Below are 16669 nucleotides of genomic sequence, written 5' to 3' on the forward strand. Positions count from 1 at the left end.
AGTATTTCATATCCATGTTGCTGGGATTAGCTATTTTGTAGTTATTCATTTCTTTGTGGTCGCCTATCTATGTTGAGGCGTTTTGGGATTATAGTGATTCATGGGAGGTCACTTGAAAAGGGGGTGTGGCTAACAAAGGGTTAAGTCCCCTGCGCATCCATATTTCTCCCCTTTAATGATCCTCCTCTAATGATCGAGGTCAGTGTGACATGTGCTCCATGTACAACTTCTTTATAAAAGTTGATAATATCCATCCACAATCAACATGTATAATCCCCTGTCTCACATCGGTTCTGTATGGTTTTATTATCTGTGTATTGAGTGCAAATTTAGATTTTTACTTATTTTTAATACATTCGATCGTATACCAACATCACATGCTAAACGATTGACAAGCTAACTGTAAGCTGCAGGCTGTCAATCAGCTAGCTTGCTAAAATTTGCCTGGCTTGTCAAACATGAGTTTAGTGACATGGATGTTTCATTATAAAAAAAAATTATTGCCGAATCGAGTGTTTGATGGTTGTGTCGTCGGGGCTATTGAGAGTGATTGCTGCGATGGTTTATTGACAGGTGGAAACGTTCATTCCACATCGTGGATCCTCTTCTGTTCTGTTATATGCACTCTTATGCAGATGACTGGCAATAAATGCGAATGCAGCTACGTCGTCGTGGTTCTCTGTCTTTAAAAATACATCGCAGAGTACAAATTGAGCCGGTTACACTGGTGCCGTGACCTGTCGACTGTTCAGCTGAAGCCGAACTCTGCTGCCGGTCTGGGGACGTCATTCTGCATCGGAGCTACGCATGCATTGTGTGTTACAACGGAGCTGGGAGTGTATCTTTTGCAGTGTTTGATTGAATTTTGATGACTTGTGTGTTTTGTTCATCGTTGCAATTGTTGTATATTACGTTTTTTCCATATACTTAGTATGTTTTAATTATTACTGTGCATTGTAGTACTTTTAAAGTTTATTGTCAGCTACAATGGAGCCTACTGGGGTGGGCTATATCTCTATGGGGAGGGGTAGAGGCTTTTTGGCGTGTGATTCACCATGCAGCCCTGGTGTTACTCCAGTGAGGGCTAGGTTTTCAACCCCATACTCACATGACATGCCGCCCCTTGATATTGATGTACCAGATTCCCCTGTAGCATTGACGAGAGATCAGATCAAGCAAATTAGTGTTGATATCAGCAATTCTATCAGAGAAAACTTAATTTGTGATGCGTCTTTGATGCAGCACCCTCATTCTACTCAATGCGGTGTCACTACCATTGATGCATCTAAGTTAAATCTGGTGTTGAAATCAGAAGTGAGAGATCCACCCTATTTCTGTGGTGATAACTCAGACAAATACTCCATTTTTGAATGTGAGGAGTTAATGAGGGTGTATCTTACCAAGAAAGGGTGCGTAGGACATGAGCTTGTTGGGGAGGTGATTGATAAACTTATGGGTCGCGCCAGAGACATAGCTAAGGTCTGGCTACGAAATAACTGTGGTGTTTCTGATAGAGGGGATGTGGATGCTGTCTTTCGCATCTTGAAACAACACTTTGGTGATTGTCTCTTCTGGGATGCCATTGGCTGACTTTTATGCTACAAAGCCACGTGCAAATGAGAGCCCTCTGGATTACTGGATACGGCTAAACAAAGCCGCTGAGGTGGCTGAGCAGTGTCTTAAAAGTGAGGGTAGGACAATGTCCAATCAGAGCATGGAGCTAGCTGTCATGTTCATTCGGAACTGCCCCAACAAAGATCTCTCCCTGCTGTTCATGAGCAAACCCCAGGGTGAGTGGACTGCCAGTGAAGTGCAGGAGCGCTTGGATGAGTTCTGCCAGTTCCTCAGTCAAGTCCCCTGTGGGGGGCTGTGAACCAGAACATGTGTCATCTGAAGGGAACACATTATACAGGCTACTGGGAATGCTAGAGAAAGCACTGGTGTGCAATACTCAGTCTGCACACAGGGGCTATAGAAAGCAAAATGAGAAACATTCTCTGGGTTGCAAAGTTTGTCAGAGCATGGACCATAGCACTGTTGCACACTGCAAACTACACAAGCTATGCTTCCAATGTTATGCTCCTGGCCACACGCGCATGCAGTGTCAAATAGACACACAACCTCTAGCCTGTTCTACAGGGTTGAATGCGCAGATTAAACCTCAGGGAAACTAGAAAGCCTCCATTTGGAGGAGGGCAATGAGAGGCATCTTAGTTTTTCCTCTGTTGAAAGTGATGATATTGAGTCTGTGTATTCGTATTTATGTGAAACTCTACCCAAGAGCAGCAAGGTTGTCATTCAGAATACAATGCGAATTATGCAAAGTGATAGCCTCTTTTATTCAACCTTACTAGTGCAGGACAAAGTCGAGTTAAAAGGCGTGCTGGATACTGGATCTATGGCTACGACCCTGAGTGCGGATGTCATTCCTCGTCTGGGGGAAGCGGGTGTGGTGGCAGGTGAATTCCTGGTCCCCGCTGATGTTATTCTGGTGGGTTGTGGGGGTAAACAAACAAATCCCCTGGGTCAGTGTGATCTGAAGCTTGAACTGTATGGATGGAAGTTTGAGGTCCCTGTGTTAATTGTTGAGGGACAGGACGATCAGCTGATTATAGGAACTAATGTGTTGAAACCCCTCATCAAGCATTTCAAGTCTAGTGATGCCTATTGGCGAGTGGTGGGGCAACCTGATGTGGCATGCCAGGAAGACAGCAGCCAATTTGTTCGTCTCTTGTCCAACCTTGAGAGATGGAGAGGAAATTCCATCCCAGATAAGGTGGGCACGTTGAAGCTGAAGAGTTCCGTAACACTCCTACCCATGACTGAGCACCTTGTGTGGGGCCGCTTGCCTCCTAAATGTAACATTTCTACTGGCAGCACAGTTCTAGTGGTTAGACGTTAAATTGGTGCCATGACTCGGATCACTGGCTAAAGCACAGCTTGGCCGCCAGTGGTCGAGTCAGAGGAGGTCAAAGGGGGGTGAGTGTAGCAGAGCTGAAGTGATTAGCTCGTGTGAGTCCTGCGTAAAGCCTTAGGTAGCGGGTAGCAGGTAGCCGAGTGGTTACAGCTGCTACGTCACTCCCCCTGAGACCTGGTTAAGTAGCGTTGTCACCGACAGGCTAACGGCAATTTGCCTTTAGCTCAACTGGCAACGACGCTGGCTTTAAGGGGTTGGCAGCGAGCAGTGAGAAACTCGATTTGAAACTCGCTCGCTCACCGACCCACGTATCATCATATTAACCACAACGCAAGATACCACCCGTTACACTACTTTCAATTTATATATTTACTACCAATGATGAATTATAACATAGTGTTTGTTATATTTCGTTTTTGTATGTATTTGCATATCTAAACATTTGAAATAAAATCTATGTTTAGTGATGATAATACAAAAATATAATTCGAGCTGACAATCAAAACCGTCCAAATTATACGATGCATACCGTCACATTTTTGCACTGCAATGTATCGTGCTACGATGAATCATACACCCCTAGTAGACAGCAAAAGAAAAGAGAGGAATGAACAGTCAGGAGAGAGAGGCCATGCTGATGGCTGACAGGGTTGTGGGGTTGGTGGGGGGTGTTGGACAGTTATGAATTATGATGTTATGAATGGATGACATGTATTGTCATATTCCTTTATACTCCTTAGATACTTGTAGTGCTTCGTCTGGTTTGAGGTGATCACTCATTAAAAGATAACAATTGAAATACAGACATGTTTTTGTATTTTGAGTTTTTTGTGTTTGGTCAGATTGATCTTGGTGTGTGGTACATTACAGGGTAAGGGAATGGGTCTGGGAGGTTTAGCAGGGAATTCAGAAGAGATGACCATTTTGGACTTGATGGTAATAGGTGGTTGAATATATCTGAAGTTTTGATTTTGTGGTAATGAGTACTGTTGTGCCAGGTAAGCAAAAGGAGAGAATTTCCCATTATGAAAGTGAAATGGTGAGAAAGGACATCCTTGTCTAGTTGTGTGATGTTGAGTGAATGGATTGGAAATGACCGTATTTGTGATCATTGATGCTGTGGTGTTTTGTATAGAATTTCTAACCATTTGCTGAATTGAGTCAATTGAGCCAAAGTCCATGCTGCTGATATAAAGGATTCCTTCTCTCCATCCAACGCAACCACAGCAGCGGTTACCATTGATATGTATTAAGTTGGTCAAACGTACAGTGTTGTTGGAGGGGTGCTGGCCTTTCAAGAAGCTAGTATCATAAGAATGGAATGTAGGAAGGTGGCCTAATTTGCCACCCAATTCACATTGTACAATTAAATGGTTGTTTTCACATCAGTTTATTACTATTTACTTTCATATCAGTCATCCACACAAACATGCACAGCTCAAGAGTAACATAGAGATGTAATCCGGTATCTTTCTCAGGAGCACAGCAAAGGATCAAACCTGCAACCCTTTGGTTAGGAGCCCGGCACCCTAACAGCTGAACCACTCTGCTGTGTGTGATTCCTCTGCAGATACACCTGTTACCTGCCTCTTCTCTGAGGCCTGTGTGCTGCCGTGCAGATTCAAACCCTCACCTGAAGAGGCCATTAACTGGCAGACACTGGCTGGACGGGACGTCATCACCGTCCACAGCTACTACCATGGCAACGATCAGCTAGAGCACCAAGACGGGTGCTACAAAGGACGGACCTCTCTGTTTAAGGACCTGATCTCCCACGGCAACGCATCCGTGCTGCTACAGAACACCAGCATTCAGGACCAGGGCAGATACAGATGTCAAACCCTGAACCAGGAGTCCTTTGTGAGCCTGAGAGTGGAGGGTAAGTCTCCCCACAACCATCTCCTGCTAATGCCTTCATGACCCACAGTGTTCCTGTAGCCATGCGGCTACAGATTTCTACAGGGCAAGGACTGACGTGCTTCATTTTGGGCAATTTAACGCTAATTCTGATTTGCTGTGTGTTATGAATATTCATTTGGGGCATAAAAAACAATGGTATTTATGATAAATATACGGACAGTAATATCATGTACCTACACAATGGATTAAAACATCCAGTAATCGATGTAAGGTTTCTAATCTATGCTGCTCCTTTTCTGTAGATTCTCATGTGCCTTTGGTTATGATTCATGACATTGACCTGCTTTAGCTGTCCATGATCCATGTCATTTCATTTTTCATGCTTGTCTTTTTTTATTTTTGTTGCATGTAATGTCTTCATTACCCACTCAGAGACCGCCTGTGAAAACTAGCCATTTTGGCTAATTCTGGCACATTTACAGAAAGGATTATTAAAAATAAAGGATTATAATTAATGTGAACTGTCCTTGTCAAATAAACCCAAGTGTTCTGATTTAATGGGTCATTGTGAACATTCTTGAAGGGGTGTGAATTGCTTAAGTGGTGCATTTTGGGTAGTAAGAAGCTGCTGACATCAGATTCCACAGCTGAAGTGGATGGTACATGTGCCATTTTCTCTCACTTCAGTGTTGCTTAACCCTTGCTGTTAAATTGGATGCATCGTAAGATGTGATTGAATGAATTCAGTGAGTAGCATATGACTTGTGTTGCTGACGAAACTGTCGTATGTTCCACCTTGACTGTGCAGAGGAAGTGGATATTAACTGCTATTGTGACATCACTGCAGCTCCCATCAAATCAGTGAGCATGGAGAGGACCAGAGAGGGAGTCGCCTGCATGTCCCAGGGCATCTACCCCACCCCTCGCGTTTCCTGGTCCACTGATCCACCCACACCATCAGGAACCCTGCAGGACTCCAGCCAGCCGACTGCAGATGCCCAGGGACTGTTCTCAGTGAGCAGCACAGTGAGGATGCTGGGAAATCCTTCTGACCACGCCTACATCTGCTCCGTGTCCAAAGAGGACGGGACTGGGGAGTGGAGGGCCTCGTTCAGACAGCAAGGTACCGCAGCCTGGATTACATCACCACCACCGATCTCCTGAACAGAGGGGAGCATTTACTGAGGGCAGAACGAGGCTTCATGAACCCCAGAATGGGTGTGGCCTTAAGGCTCTGTCATTTACTCTCTAACCTTCAGTTTCATTGAGGTCATCTTCCAATACCTAGTCACATCATCACTGGCAATAATCTGGATGGAGCCAGTTACTTTATTGACTCACTTAATAACCCAGAACAGAAATAATATCAGAGATTAACCTGGGCTTTTATGTGCAGTGTGTGATCATCTTACTGGACCGGGTCTGTCTGGGTATGGAGGGCTTGGTCTAAGTGTAACTCAACTTGTGTTTGATTGTTCTTTCAGAGGACATCCATGGAGAATTGGGCCAAACCCTGGCCATCCCCTGCCCTGCACCAAAGCCCAGCCTCCAGAACTTCACTCAGACCTGGACCTTCATGGGACAAACCCCGCCCATCCTCGCACACAACAGCGGCACCTCAGACCAACATATCTCAGACCTGTGGAAGAACCGGGTTCAGGACCCTTTAGAAAACGGGTCACTCCTGATCCAGAACCCAGAGGGCCAGAACCTCACAGGAACATACACCTGCAAAGTGTTAGCCGACCGGACCCTGCAGCTGGTGCAGACATATGTCAGATTTACAGGTACGGATCCAGGAAGTGAAAGATAAAGAGGAGAAACTAAATAAAACTCACCTGAGCTGGTCTGGAGCCACAGAGAGCTTTAATTTCCACTAATATAAATCCATCTGTGATAGTGCTACGCCAGAATTTTTAAGAATAAATCATTTCAGTGCTGAAAGCCACAGAATTTACACTGTGATTCTTCATATTTTAGGGACTCCTTAACAAACATGTAGGCATTGTCCATAACACTAACTACCAGGACAGATGATCAGATGAAACAAAATGTTCTATTTTTGACAAAAGCATTTAATGTGCAAAGATACTCCTTACTTATGGTACTCAGCATACTTCTATTAATAATATTGCAGTTACATGCTGAGGCTTCCAGTGCATATACCACATAGTTCTCCTTAGAAAGAGCTGCTGAAAGTCATTCTTAGACTCCTCCTTCATGACTGGCTTTGGTTCAGGGTGAAAATGCTGTCAGCTATAACCCCCTCTGAAGAAGTGTGTCTTTATTTACAGGTGCAGATAAGCATTCTGGGAGTGCCACCCGGCACCCTGCTGCTGCTGCTGTGGTTATTACTGTTCTTCTCGTGACAGGACTCCTCATAGTAGCATGGAGAAAAGGTACAGAGAAATATGAACTCTTTGGACCTTATTATTCTAGACCCATATTTTAAAACTGTTTTGCCAGCTCTGTAGTACGGTGGTGATCAAACTGAACACTACCCATAAAGCACACACAAAAACACACATACACAAAAATGCACAAATACACACACTTATTTCCAGCAGGACATTCTGAGATTGACACCTGGCATCCTGCTGCCATTGCTGTTATTGTTGCTATAGTAATACTATTTATTGTGGGACACCAACAATGTAAGTATTGAATGTTTATCAGTTCATCTGTCTTTAATCCATGTGTTTGGCCAAATGTGAGAGCCTGTAGAACAGTGGTAATCAAACTGAAGTGCTGTTCCCAGCATATAATCATAGGCATCACACTACCCCCTCTCTTTCTCTCACTCACACTCACACACACACACAAATATACAGAAATACATTCATAAACAAACACACACATTTACTCAGACATGCATATTCACACATATACATTATGCACTGCTTAGATTCTGTTACTGAGACTGACAGGACATATATGAAGGAGCTGTATTTTGTCTCCTGTTGTGTAGAGATTGGTCAGACTGACTGTGTGTGCGTGCGCGTGTGTTATGAATGTCCCTGGATATGATTTACATGTCTGTGTACCACAGGATGGCTCCAAAGATTAACACAGTTAATTCAAGGACTAAGAGGTAAGACTGAATCCAGGTGCATTTCCTTACTATCATACAGAACAATAATAACTCATCTCTCAAAAGGCAGTGTAGTGTGTTTACATATTTCCTGTTATGCTATTTTGATATTTTAACTTGAATATACTGTTCTGATATATTTAGCTTCTTTGTACTACATAAATATTTTAACTGAGGTACAGTACATTAGTATTAGAACTCAAACATTATGTATTGATAGTTTAACTAATGCAGTGATGTTAACAGCTATTCTGGATTGTAATGTGTTATTAATTCAGCTGGAGTAAAATGTCAATATTTAAACTAGATTATATTAAACTGATTATATTATGTTTATATTTTCACTGGAGTTCAGCATGTTGACATTAAGATTTGGTGGTGTGTGATGCAGATACTAAAAGTTGAATGAGGTAAGCACTACTGACATGGGCACGATGACATCACCTCGTTAACGTGGAGCACCGGGACTGAAGGCCTCTGGATTAGTTAGTTAAGCATTACTGGCATTTAAAGAATGGGCACGATGACATCACCTCGTTAATGTGGGGCACCGGGACTGAAGGCCTCTGGATGTGGATGGGCCTGCTTTGTTCTCTCTGTGGCTCATATCCTCCTTCCTGCAGGTGATGGTAACCAGGGGAGAGGAGAAGGACCAGAAGATAGAGGAGAGGAGTTACAGCCTCAGGGTGGTAATCAGGACAGGAGAGATGGAGAAGATGAAGGAGTGGAGGATCATCTCCTCGATGCAGCAAATTCTTCAGGTGCTGACTCTTAACTCAGTTACAGCGTATTTGCTCTGTAACTGAGGTAAAGTGCACTGATATTTATACCTGATTATAGCATATTAATGTTTTGGCTGGAGTTGTCCACATTGATATTTAAACTTGCTTGTTAAACACTGTACATATTTTCCGCCTCTTATAGTTGGGGATCAAAAGAAACAAGCTGGAGAAGGAGGAAACAGAGAGGTGGAAGCTGGGGACGGAGCTGGAGCCACACTGAGCCTATCAGCCATACTGGATCCACAGACACCCAATCACCACGGTAACCAGGATGAAGCAGGCGCATACCTGGTTATGCAGGACGTCCCAGAGCCAGAGAGAGAGAGGGCGGGGCACAAATCATCAGACTCTGGGGGTCCAGAGGGGGGCACTGCAGTTACACCCTGGAGCTGAGGAGCTGAAACTGAATTTCCTTCAGCCCACAGCTGCATATTCACTCAGGATCTGCTTTTTTATGTATATATAAACTGTATTTATAAAAATATAATTTATTTTAATATTTTCTATATATTAATAAACTGATTTTTGATTTGGATTTTAACTTCCATGTGCACAGTGTTACAGTAGTTAGTACAAGTGTATGTGTGTCTTGTGTGGATAATGTGTGTGTCTGATGTATGTATGAGTGTGAGTATATGTGTATGACGTGTATTGTGGGTACTTTGTGTGCAGCTGTGAAATGAGTTTGAGTGTGTGTGCAAGTTTTGAGTTTTGTGCATGAAACTATGCACTTTCACTCAGGTAAAACATAATTTAAGATAACTGAGGTCTAGAAATGACACCCTTGGAAGGCAAGTTTTTTTTATTTTTAAACCCCCCCCCCCCCCTCCTCTGTTACTACCTGTAAGGAAGGGGAGCTTTGGGCAGGACAGGACGATGGGAGGAGAATGAGCTCAGTGACTGTTTCAACCAGCAGGTGGAGACAGAGTTTAGGTCTCTCAGAGACGCCCATATGAGGCACATTACTGTAGAACACTCAGTCCCCACATGCACTGCAGCCCTGAACCAGGAGAGAACAATCGAACAATCAATCAATATCAATCTCTCTCTCACTCTCTCTCACTCACTCACTCACTCACACACACAGCCGTGTGACTTGCACCCTGACACAGGAGAATCCAGCACAGCTAAGACAGGTAAGTTCCAGTCAGACGAGTCTCAATTACCCTTTATTCAGGTAATTCACAAACCACATATTCTTGCACATAACTTTGGTGGAATAAACCCTGCTAGCTTCACTCCTTTCCTGGACTGGCTACTGATGGTATATTGATCGCTCTGCCAAAGAGGAATGTCACCTCTGGGGTTCTACACATCACAGTAGAGCAAACCCTGCAGCCATTATAAAGCAGCACATCTACTCGCTAAATATTAAATACGCTTCCGCCCGCGCTACACCCTGAGTGAGTCCCCACTGTCACCGTTCTGCACACCCGGAGCGGGTGCACCGACAGTGGCCATTGAACCCAACTTCAGCACTTGGACAACACAAAGACAACGAACAGCAATAAAAGTGTTTGGTTTTTTTTTTTTTTTTTCGGCTGAGCAGCGTGGAGCGCTGAAACAGAAAAATAATACAGTACGCCTGGTGTGTCTGCTTCTAGACACGGCGTTATGGATCTCTTTCTGGGAATCGCTAGGACTGCAGCCCCGCGCCGCTGCTCCACCCGCCAGCTGTAGATGGGCTGAGATGCGTCTCTGCGCCGCAGCCGCTCCCCGCTACCCGCCTGCACGCAGACAGAATGAAAGACAGGGGCGATTTCTGGGTTCTGCGCCTTCAGTCGCAACCCCGGCTCCGCAGAATCCTCTCCAGGATCCGGGATCCTCTCCAGGATCCAGGATCCTCTCCAGGTAAGTCCGCCGTCGATCCCTGTGTGGCATAGCTAGCTGGTTGGACGCTCAATGCGCGGTTACCAGGCAACCAGCTACTCGGTTGGCGGTCAGGAAACACAATCAATTCCCTATTCCTATAAATAGGTTGTGGTAGCCAAAGAGAAAAGAGAACGTCTTACCTGTTTGGTTCCGGTTTTCCCCTGGGCACTCTGAATACATGTCCCGAGAAGGTAGGCTGGCGTCTTCATCCACTTGTCGTACTGCTTTTGGCAAATCTGACGAGACTTGTTCATTCTAGGTTCCTGTGGACAGACGGGCGCTGCTTGATTGAGATCGCTGTCATTATATTCCCAAGGTAAAGTGACAAACTAAATAAGATGTAAAATATCTGTAGTTGAGTGTCGGTTTCCCTGGCTCTTTACCCTCTTAATTCTTGCAATGATAGCTACATGAAGCATTCTACTCCGCATGTTATATATTGCACAAAGTGGGGAGAACCTGCTAAGAAAAGATTACATCGAGATACTACTCGTTTTAACTGCTTTTCCTATTTTTATTTTTAGGATGGCTGGCTGCTGTTTTGCCTGAGTGTTTTAGCTAGCTAGCTTTTATCAATTGTTGCCTAGCGCATATCGTGTCACCAGACCCACGGACTTGCCTAGCAAGCAAGCCCTCTTCCCAGTAGCTAGCAAGCGACGGGTTGTTTACATTCTGTGTGGTGTCGGGTATCGATAATCTTTAGCTTATTGGACAAACCAACTGTAGAGTTGGGGCTCGGCCTCCGTTTTGTTTTAAAATTGTTTTCTTTTTGGTTGAGTGTGTGCGCGGTGTGAGACTCCGTGTCGGTGGAGACGGGTGACCGCGCGCTTCGGAAGGGGATCTTTTGTTCACTTAAGTGTGGGTGTGCGTGTGCAGACATTGAGTCACCTGAGGTTGTTTCACTTACTTGTACTTCACCATTTTGCAGTGTGTGAGTGTCGGCTACGGTCACGTGTGCTTGGTTGGTCCCTTTCCGGTAAGTCACCGACTCTCCCCGGTAGCTCTCTCACCCGCAGGCATTACAGCCGTACCTCCCCTACTGGCGTGGAGGAGGAGCAACTATTTTTTATTGATAAAATCTGTGTTTTTTTGTGTGTGTTTTAATACTTGTGTTTGCTTTTGCTGTAATAAACAATATTTTTTTATGGGATTCACGTCTCTGGTTGCTTCATTAAATTGAAGGGGCTTGTGTATGAAACCAACGTGTTACCACAAAGGGGTAGAGAATTAATTCTTTGGGTGCAACTCCCAAGGTGGCGTAGTTTGCATAGTAGCTCCTGCTACATTCTGGCGTAGTCGGCAGGATTATACAAACAGAGACGTGCATTCTGTATTTTTGCCAGTTGGTTTGTCATTGTGAAGTGGTAACAATTGTTTATAAGAAATTAGTGGTGTAAGGCAAAACAGCAGCTAGCGAAGCCCTCATCGGTACCTTGGAGCCTCCTCAACAGTGACAGTTCAGCCTCGTTATCATTGTACTGTGTGATTTGTGGTGTAACAATGGAAAGTGAATTGCAGGAACTGAGAGAGGTGATTCTGCAGCTGAAGGCCGATAACGAACGTCTGGTACGGGAACGCGCAGAAGCACAGAGCCTTCTTCGGACCCAAGCCACTGTGAATGAGACTACACCCTCCACTGGTCCAATGTTTTTAAACCCTGAGGGTAACACCCTGGTCACTGAAAGGGTATTGTATGTCCCTCGAGAAAGAAGGTGCCCTATGTTTCGAGGTAGTACTGGTGTGTGTATAGGAGAATGGATGGAAGAGGTGCGCTTGTGTATGCGGGCAAGGCATTTGTCCACCATTGATCAGGCATACTTTATTTATGACCACCTGGAGGGAGAGGCAAAGGACGAGATAAAATTCAGACCTAGAGCTGACAGAGAGGACCCAGAGAGAATTTTTGCCATCTTACAAGATCTTTATGGGTGCTCACAGTCATATGTAGCATTACAAGAACAGTTCTTCTCTCGGAAACAGTTAGAGGGAGAGTCCCTTCAGGAATATTCCCATGCTCTGATGGCGCTCATGGAGAAGGTAGTCCAGAGTGCGCCTAATAGAGTGCCTAACTCTGCAATTCTATTAAGGGACCAATTTGTTGATAACGTTAATGACACTTCTCTTCGTAGAGAGCTGAAACAGATTGTCCGCCGTCATCCAGACTATACGCTGCTAGATGTCCGGGGTGAAGCCATCAGGTGGGAGCGAGAAGGAATGCCCAGTGAAGCGAGGACAAGGAGTTATTCTGTTCCTTCCATTTGTGGCAGGCAGTGTGAAGTCCGGGGGAGGCCAGAGCTTAGGCCTAGTGCGGGATGGGAATCTGAAATGGCAGGATTAAGGCAAATGTTGAAGCAGCAGCAAGAACAAATTAGTCAGCTGACACAGAGCGTGTCATCGTTGCAACACCCTCGCAGGCAGTACAATAGGGAGGGCCCAATCATTTGTAGGAGGTGTGAAAAGCCAGGACATTTTGCACGTAACTGTGTTAACGAACGTGTAGCCCCTCAGGTCCAGCCAACCTCCCATCTACCAGCCGTGCAGACTGCCCAGCAGCTGTCGGGAAACTGAGGCCCTCTGATCTGCGGAGCCACAGCTCAGAAGGGGCCCTCTCTCGCTCAAGTCCCACTATCCCGGTGAGCAACCAGCCTGTTGAAAAACTGTTAGGTTCTTGTCCACAAGTAATGGTAAAAATCGGGGGTGTGAATGTTCCTTGCCTGTTGGACACAGGTTCTATGGTCTCGACTATTACCGAGAGTTTTTTTCGGCAAAATTTTGAACCTTGGGGTGGGGAGAAACTTAAAAATTGTCACTGGCTAAAGCTACAAGCAGCAAATGGGCTGGATATCCCCTACATTGGCTATTTGGAGTTAGATGTAGAGGTATTGGGAAAGGTGGTCTCCAAGCGGGGGGTATTGGTGGTTAAAGACCCCCCGGGCGTCTTAAATAAACAGGGAGTGCCGGGTATCATAGGAATGAATGTGATACGTGAATGCTATGATGAACTTTTCAGACAGCATGGCCCTGCCCTGTTCGATCTCCCCTCTGTGCAGCAAAGCGGCAATCCCTGGCAACAGGTTATACAGCACTGTTACCAAGTCTTGGATACATTAGAAAAACCGGGTGTCCTAAGGGTTAGAGGCGGGAGAGTCATACGCATCCCAGGGGGCACTATGAAACTTGTAGCTGCAACGTGTTCCCAGCAATATGCTGACCCATTGGGTGCAGTGTTGTTTGAGCCCCTCGATCATGGAGAGGCTTTGCCAGCTGGTTTGTTAGTGTCTCCAGCTATGGTGACAATACATCGGGGTACTGCGTATATTCCCGTTGTAACAATCTGCACTAAATAATAGTGTTTTAGTTACCAATCGCTACGGGTATTATCTGAATATCTTTTCAATTGACCGCAAGCACAAAAACACACAATGCATAAAAGTAGCTCGTAAGCACAATTACACACAGTACACGCACACAGCTCCGTTGATCACCATATATTTACAAATTATCCCTCTCCCAAGTTATAAATGCGTCTCCCCACATCACCATAAAGTCCGATAAAGTCCCGCCAGTCTCACAAACACGCGATCGCGAACCCCGACGTTTCTTCAGTGTCACCCGATAATCCCAAAACAGTCCGACACGCGTCTTCAGTGAACACTCAATAATTCCTCGCAATACAAGAAAACAAAACAGTCTCACAGCTTCCGTTGAGTCTCGGCCGAGATATTCCTTGTCGCTGAGGCGTTGTGGTCAGAGCTAGAACCACCTTGACAGAGAGTTTCTTCGTCAATCCAAACGCGCGCCGCTTCCACCTTTCAAAAGCCCCCTCTTCACTCTTCCGCGTTCCCATCAACCTCTCACATCAATCAGCTGACTCGTTCCCCTACTACGTCAGCCCCCCGCTGATTTCACACTGGATAATCTTCACATATTCAGGCATACACACAGGTAAACACACATTTTTAAAGGCTTATTATAAAACGGAGCTACCCTAGTTCATACAAAGGAAAATATTGTTAGCCTCGTCACTCTTCTTATTTTCTACGACTGGCTAACAAGAAAATGCTTATGTGGCAGTGTCACATATACCCCCCCCTCAGCTGAAGGCTTCTAAGGTAAGACACCATAAAATCTGTTAAGGTTTACCACATTAATTGTATCTTGTTTCTCCTGTGGGTTATTCCATTGTATCCTATAGTTAACTGGCCCCAATTTCTTCAGTATAGTTGCTGGCCCTTCCCACTTAGGCGCAAGCTTAGCTGAAAAGCTGTCACTGGTCTTAGAGAAGGGGTGTGCCCTAACCCAGACTAGGTCGCCCTGCTGGAATTGCGCATGTTTCCGGCGGGAATTATAGTGCCTAGCTTGTCTGGCCTGGTGCACCCCTACCCTGCTTTTGACCTCTTCAGCCATCTTCTGTTGTCTCTCCAGTAAATTGTATGCATCATACTGGGCCGGAGAGGGAGGTTTATGGATTAGTCGCTCCAGAGGTCCTTTGAGGTTCCTTCCCAAGGCTAGTTCTGCAGGACTCCTCCCGGTGGTTTCCTGATATGCTGTATTGATTGCAAAACGGAACTCCAGTAGCCATTGATCCCAGGTGTTGTGATGTTGCCCTACATAGGAGGAGATCATGGTTTTTATTGTTCGATTGAAGCGTTCAGTCAGGTTGGTCTGAGGATGGTAGCTTGTCGTCAATTTCTGAACTACCCCCCACGACTTGCATAATCCCGTCAACAGAGTGGAGGTGAATTGCGGCCCCCTGTCAGACACCAGGTATTGTGGAACACCCCAGCGAGTGAAAATTTCCTCCCTGAGGATCTTGATGAGACGTGGTGTTTTGCCGTCCTTGAGAGGGAACATTTCCACCCACTTGGAGTAATAGTCTACCACCACTAGTAGGTACGAGTTAGCCTTCTTACTTCGGGGGAGGGGACCCATAAAATCAACTCCTAGTATTTCTCCAGGGTGGTTGACTTCTGTGCTCTGTAACAGACCTAAGGGCTTGATGTTACTTGGCTTGTACTGTTGGCATGTCTTGCAGGTTTTTATATGTTCCCATACATCTTTGCGAACATTCGGCCACCAGGCGCACTCCAGAATCCGTAGCAGAGTTTTCAGTCTCCCCAGATGTCCGCCCAAGGGATTATCATGGTAGTATCGCAAAAACTCTGGAACCAAGGCTTGTGGTACTACCAGCTGGAACTTTTCCCCATGGTCTGACAAAGGAACCCTTCGGTATATTATTCCCTGATGTTCCACAAAGCTGATTCTGTCTGATGAACGTGATGAGTTCACACAGTCTGCCTTTAAATCCATCACACCTTGATCCTTCTCTTGCTCCCGTGCAATCTCATCCAGAGTGCTAGGTAGACTAGAATGACATTTTGGGGAGATGGTGAGGCATGGAGATGATGTACTACTGAGCGGCTCAGGGGTCCGAGACAGTGCATCCGGTGCGGAATTAAGGCATCCCTTGCGGTATTGCACTTTGAAATTGAACTGCTGTAAACGGAGAATCCATCTAGTCAGCCTGGAACTTGTCTTCGGACAATTAAATGCCCAAGCCAGTGCAGCATGATCAGTAATGACTGTGAACTCAATGCCCTCCAGGTAGTGTCGCCATTTCTCAACCGCCCAGACCAACGCTAGACACTCCTTCTCCGATGTAGAATAATTACGCTCTGGACCCCTGAGTCCCCTAGAAGCATACGCAATCACCTTCTCCCCCTCCTCTGAGTTTTGTGTCAGGATAGCTCCGAGACCCACCTCGCTGGCATCCGTTAACACCTGAAAAGGTAGGGCAGGATTGGGTTGCATGAGGACAGGAGGCGTTCTTAAAGCGTCCTTCAAGGCATCCATGCTTTCCTGGCATTCGGAGGTCCAATTCCATTCCACTCCTTTTCTCTTGAGCTGATTCAATGGCATCGCAATGTCAGCGAAGCGTGGAATAAATTTATGGTACCAACCGGCTAAGCCAAGGAACCGTTGAAGAGCTTTTATATCTTTGGGTACAGGAAAGTCTGTCACAGCCTGGGTTTTGGCTGGATCCACTTCAACACCATTCTTTGACACAATATGTCCCAGAAACTTCAGTTCTTGCTTGAAGAAATGGCATTTTTTCATGTTTAAGCTTAAATTGGCACCCTGTAACCG

At 45.5% G+C, this 16669-nt stretch overlaps 1 long non-coding RNA gene across 1 annotated transcript; it reads left to right on the forward strand.

Moving 5' to 3' along the window:
- Positions 1-6525: 6525 nt before the first annotated feature.
- Positions 6526-8566, forward strand: LOC118768988. The gene is made up of 4 exons (XR_005004469.1): positions 6526-6564; positions 7072-7176; positions 7827-7868; positions 8492-8566. It is a non-coding gene; the product is annotated as an uncharacterized LOC118768988 (long non-coding RNA).
- The last annotated feature ends 8103 nt before the right edge of the window (positions 8567-16669 follow it).

This window comes from Megalops cyprinoides, chromosome 2 (genome assembly GCF_013368585.1).
Source record: "Megalops cyprinoides isolate fMegCyp1 chromosome 2, fMegCyp1.pri, whole genome shotgun sequence".
NCBI classification, from domain to species: domain Eukaryota; kingdom Metazoa; phylum Chordata; class Actinopteri; order Elopiformes; family Megalopidae; genus Megalops; species Megalops cyprinoides.